Source organism: Rhinolophus sinicus, chromosome 11, assembly GCF_057876585.1.
Source record: "Rhinolophus sinicus isolate RSI-liver-muscle chromosome 11, RSI-T2T, whole genome shotgun sequence".
NCBI classification, from domain to species: domain Eukaryota; kingdom Metazoa; phylum Chordata; class Mammalia; order Chiroptera; family Rhinolophidae; genus Rhinolophus; species Rhinolophus sinicus.
Window position 1 is genome coordinate 9,326,795 of NC_142511.1, and position 6,145 is coordinate 9,332,939.

Here is a 6,145-nt window from a genome sequence, read left to right on the forward strand (position 1 = left end):
ACTGAATTATTTATCTCTCCTTTCAATTCTATTATTTTCTTCATGTATTTTGGGAATCTGTTGACAGATGCATATATGTTTGTGATTATTTTACCTTTTTTTTTTTTTTAAAGATTTTATTGAGGAAGGGGAACAGGACTTTATTGGGGAACAGTGTGTACTTCCAGGACTTTTTTTCCATGTCAAGTTGTTGTCCTTTCAATCTTAGTTGTGGAGGGTGCAGCTCAGCTCCAGGTCCAGTTGCCGTTTTCTAGTTGCAGAGGGCACAGCCCACCATCCCTTGCGGGAGTCGAACTGGCAACCTTGTGGTTGAGAGGACGCACTCCAACCAACTGAGCCATCCGGGAGCTCAGCGGCAGCTCAGCTCAAGGTGCCGTGTTCAATTTTAGTTGCAGGGGGCATAGCCCACCATCCCTTGTGGGATTCGAGGAATTGAACTGGCAACCTTGTGGTTGAGAGCCCACTGGCCCATGTGGGAATCGAACCGGCAGCCTTTGGAGTTAGGAGCATGGAGCTCTAACCGCCTGAGCCACCGGGCCAGCCCTATTTTACCTTTTTTGATGGATTTACATTTTTATCATTATAAAATTTCCTTCTTTTTCTCTAGCAATAATTTTGTCATTGTCTTAGTGTAATATAGTACAATTACTTAGTGTAATGTTTTTTCTGATATCAGTATAGTTACTCCAGCTCTTTTTTGGTTACTGTATATATGGTATAACTTTGTTTATTGTTTTATATCCAATCTGTGTCTTTAGATCTAAAATGTATCTCTTATAGACAGACAGCATCATATAGTTGTATCATGTTGGTTTATTTTTATCATTCTGCCAATATCTTCCTTTTGTTTGGAGTGTTTAAGCGTTACTCTTAGTGAAGAGACTTTAGAGATAAGGAGTTGCTGCTCTCTCACTGTTTTCAAGATTCTCTTTGCTTTTGGCTTTTGGCAGTTTGGTATGTCTAGATGTGAATATTTTGGGTGTGTACTACTTGGGAGTTTGTTGAGTTTCTCGTAGCTCTATGTTTTTCATGAAATTTGGGAATTTTTCAGTTATTATTTCTTCAAATATTCTTTTGCCCTTTCTCTTTCCTTTGTTCTTCTAGAACTCTAATTATGTATAGTTTAGTATACTTTATGGTATTCCATACAAGTCTTTGAGGCTCTGTTTAATTTTCTTTATTCTTTTTTCTTTCTGTTCCTCAGACTTGATAGATTTAAATTGACCTACTTCAAGTTTGCTAATTCTTTCTTCTGCCTGCTCACATCTTTGGTTGCACTCCCCTAGTGACTTTTTCATTTCAACACCAGAATTTCTACTTGGTTCTTTTAAAAATAATTTTTATCTTTTTATTCATAACCTCTATCTGGTGATATATAATTCTCATACTTTCCTTTAGTTCTTTGAACTAAATATTTAAAATGGCTGATTTAAAGCCTTTGTCTAGTAAGTGTAATAGATCCAAAGACTGGGTTTCTTCAGGGACAGTTCCTATTAATTGCTATTTTCCTATGTATGTGAGCCGTACTTTTATTTACTTGCCTGGTAATCTTTTGTTGAGAACTAGACATTTTAAATAATATAATGTGGCAACTCTGGAAATCAAATTTTCTACTCTTCCTGTTTTGTTTTGCTGTTGCTGTTCATTGCTGTTGTTTGTTTGTTTAGTGGCTTTTCTGAACTAAGTCTGTTTTCTTTGCTGTGTGTGGCCACGGAAGTCTCTGCTTAATTGGCTTAGTGGACAGCTAATGATTGCACGGAGAATTCTTTAAACGCCCAGAACCAATACGTCCCGCAGTCTTTGCCAAGGACTCTGTGTGCATATTGGAGCATACCTTCCACACTAAGCCAGGCAGTTGACAACTCTGTCTTAGCCTTTGTTTCCTCCTTTTTGAGCCTGTAGGTAAGTTAGAGGTGAAGGTTAGGGTCTTCTCAGGTCTTTCCTGACGAGCACACAACTCTGCTTGTCATGAGAAAAGCCCTATATGTGCCTGTGACCTTGTAGAGTCCTAGGAATGTGTCAGAATTTTTCAAAGCCCCTACAAACATTTTATTCCACAGCTTTTCCTTTTAAACCTTTTGGTTAGCTTGTTGCTTGCCCCAGTGGTTATAAAGTTAAATAATTGCCTTTAATTGTTGTTGACAAACATACCAGGGTAAAATGCTCTTCATACTTCTAAGAGAGGTCCAATAAAGATAGTCTTGCCAGTGGGTTCTTTCAGGAAGTCACCAGAGAGGTCAAATAATGACAGTTCTCTGGGAGTGAGATTTTGAAGGTGCTCCAACCCTGTTTTGCCCCCTCCAGTGTCTGGCAGGTTCCTAGTTTTTACTGAGATGGAGGGCTGTGGTTTATAAGGCCACCACACAGCTGGAGAGAGGATATGTTAAAATGCCACAATGTTTGCTGTTCTTCCTGAGATTCAGTTGTTTTTCTTGAATAAATGTCTACAGGTTGAATAAACAGGCTAACTAAAAAGACTTTTATTAATTTCCAGAGTTTAGAAAAAGTTAACTCTGACCATTTTTGCCAGTTTTCTCATTGCTTTTTTGGAAGAAAGAGTTTTTGGAGGTCCTCACTCTGCCTTTTTCACTCATGTCAGTTGGTAGCTATTCTCCCTGTTATATCACTTAGGATTACGTTCATCTACAGGTGACAAAAAACCTGAAGTAATAGTGGCTTAAATACACTAGTTGTATTCTCTAACATTACAAATTTTAAGTTACAAAAAATTTCAGAATATTCAGAGACAGCAGCTTCTTTTAGCTTTCAACTCTGTCATCCCTAGAGCGTGCCCCTCCTATTTCATGGTCTAAGATAACTGCTAGGGTCTGGCTATCATCTCTGCATTCCAGGAAACAGGTGGAGGAATAGGTGAAGAAAAGCACACACCCTTCCTTCAAGGACACTTCCCCAAAATTGTACTTGATAATCCAAAACCTAGTCGCACAGCCACACAGGAGGTTGAAAATTATGGTGTTTATGTAGGAGGTCATATGTGCAGCTGAAAACCAAGGGTTTATCACTGAGGAAGGATGGAAACTAGCTGTCTCTGCCACATGCATTTGACAGGCGAAGAAACGGAAGTTTAGAGACGTTCAGGATTTTACCAACCAAGGGCACCCAGGAGCTCTGTAGCACCGCTAGGCTTCCAATCCGGTGGTCTGACCCTGAAGCCTGCACTTTTAACCACTTTGCCGTTCAGATTCAGAGAAGTTAAATAACTCGATGAGGTCACATAGTTGGCAAGTACAGATCTGTCTGGCCCCAAAGATCATCCTTTTTCTATTATTTACCCCAAACCATCTATCTTACTCTGGTGGGCCACTAGGAATAGTGACAAAAAGCAGATCTTACTGTTCAATGCTTGGTAGAGGTCCATTACAATACCTAAGTAAAGCGCATCAAGTGTCCTTCAAACACAGGGCAGCAAATGAACCAAGATGATAGATTATTAGACATAGAACTATTGAGAAAGAGACACAGTGGAACTTGATTGCTTTCTGAAGTGGGACTAAGGAACCAGTAAGGTACAGGTTGTGAATTGCTATAAGAAATCAGTACTGAAAGTCACAGTCTTGAACTGAACGCTAAATGCATTTTGTTTTGTTTTGCTTTCCCCACTAATCTTCTGGACTCCCAGCCCCCTCCACCCATTCAGGAGGTTTTTATTAGTCCCTTCCACTCACATATGGCTCTGGGGTAGGGTGAGGGTCCGTAGAGCCCACCCAGGGCTAAGGAAACAGACCCCAGTGCCTGCCTTGACTCACGTTTTTTTTTTTTAATTTCTTCGTCAACTCTTATTTTTCTTCAACTTGGATTATCCTAAAAATGAGTTAATCTAGAACTGACTAAGTAAAGTCATATTGTAATTACAAATTCAGGACAGGTATTTAATCCAACCAGCGCTCCTTTTCAGGGTGCTCACAGAGAATACACACACCAAGGGGGTATCAGTGGAATTGCAGTTTGATAACCAAACAGAAGCACAATTGAAGCTGTGGTGACTAATGTGGCCTCATTCTCAGTCACCCAAAGATAATCCACTGTTCTCCATAGTTTGAATCCGTTACATAAATAAATAAATGAAAAAAAAGATTTGGTTCCAGCAGGTGGAGTAATTCTAGCTCTATATAATAGCATATGTTGGGCTATAAAGTTAAATTCTCCTGGTTGGACCTTGAGCCCCATAGGGAGCTGCCACATGTCCCCTCCTTTGCCTCTAGAAACCTCATTATTAGTTCAGAGCAGAGCCCCACCACTTAAAGCTCCCTCCCAGCCCTGCCCTGATACCCCCAGAATAACCTCTGCTGATACCTCCACACACGTGCAGTGCAGGCAGACACGCACACACACACACAAAGGAATAGCTCCAGCTTCTGCCTTTGTCCTTCACTGGGAACTTAACTTTTCTTTCTCAGTCTTCCCAGAAGGTTAACAGATGCCTATCATGAGAATACCAGGTTTCGTTTAATTTTTAAAATTTAATTAAACACTTTATTTTGAGATAGTCAGCAATTCACATGCAGTGGTCACAAATAATACAGGGATATACCTTGTGCTCTTTACCCAGTTTCCACCAACACCTTAGAAAACTAGAGCACAAATCTCAGCCAGGATATTGACATTGGTACAATCTCCAGATCTTATTCAGATTTCCCCTGTCTTATGTGTACTCGTGTGTGTGTGTGTGTGTGTGTGTGTGTGTTTCTTTAGTTCCATGCTACGTATTGCATCACATATGGAGGTTTGTGTATCAGTCACCATCTCTTATGTTACCTTCGTATAACCCCACCCATCTCCCTCTTACTCCATCCTTGACCCCTCGCCCTAAACCCTGGCAACCACTAATCGGTTCTCCATTTCTATAAGTTTGTTACAGAATTTTATGTAAACATAAGGTGTAACCTTTTGGATTGGCTTTTTTCACTCAGCCTAATTTCCCTAAGATCCATCCAAGCTTTCTCACATATCAGCATTGATTCCTTTGCGTTGCTGAGTAGTATTCCAAGTTATGGATGTACCACAGTTGATTTAACCCTTTACCTACTAAAGGACACCTGGGTTGTTTCCAGTTTGTGATCCATTTTCTCCACATCCTTGTCAGCAATTAATATTGTCACTATTTTTAAAAATTTTAGCCATTCTGATAGGTGTGTAGTGAAATCTCAATGTGGTAATTTAATTTTTTTTGAAATCTATTTTTATACCTCAGCTTTCAATTGTTCCTGATTATTTGTGCAGCTGTTGTGTATTTTTATTTTTCAGAAGCTTAGTTAACACAGAACAATTGTGTGAAGTGTTGGAAAAATTTAAATATGATTTCACATAGTTCCATCTCACTCATCAGTCTGCACTTTTTTCAATATGCTGAGAATTCTGTCAGTGCCGCTTTTGAGACATGACTTGATGCACAATATTGAAACCTTTTCAGTAATTGTCAACTCAAAAGTTAGCATGACGTACACTGTATGAATAATGTAGTTAAATGGCTATTCTGGCTTTCATGGGCCTATTATAAAGGGAGCTGCTTTGTCCCATACCAAATATGTTTCTATATTCATAAAATATTTTTCTAATAAAAAAATTAAACTATGAAAAATAGACACCTTGCTCTTTCTTTTCCAGCCCTTCCAGAATGAGAATTCACTTACGCTGCCTCCTCGATTCCTCCACTCTGTGCAACTCAGGTCCCACCCCAGCTTTCAGACCATCGTACTTGGACATAAGGAGAGAGCAAGGTAAGAGGGGAGGCTCAGTCTCCCAGGCTACTATTTGTCTGGAAGGGAAATCTGACATATTTAGCAGAAAAACCAAAATGTTTACTTTGAAAAAAGTAGGGACCCAGTGACCTGGATACCATCAGGAATACATATCGTCGAATCTGCAGGTGACCTGTAGTCTCTGTCCCTTTTTGAGTGTCTAGTGCATTAAGGGAAAAATGAGACAGCTCTAACAAATAACTCATGCCTGCTTGGGCTTTCTCTGCACACCCACGCATGTGCATGTAATGAATGGCTTAGTGTAAAAACCCTGCAACAAACATCAGCCCTATAGATTACCAGGGAGTCCTAATTGGATTCTCTAGCAAAGCAACTTCTATAAAGACTATAAATAGTAGGCACATGCCTCCGTAAGCAGTGCAGCT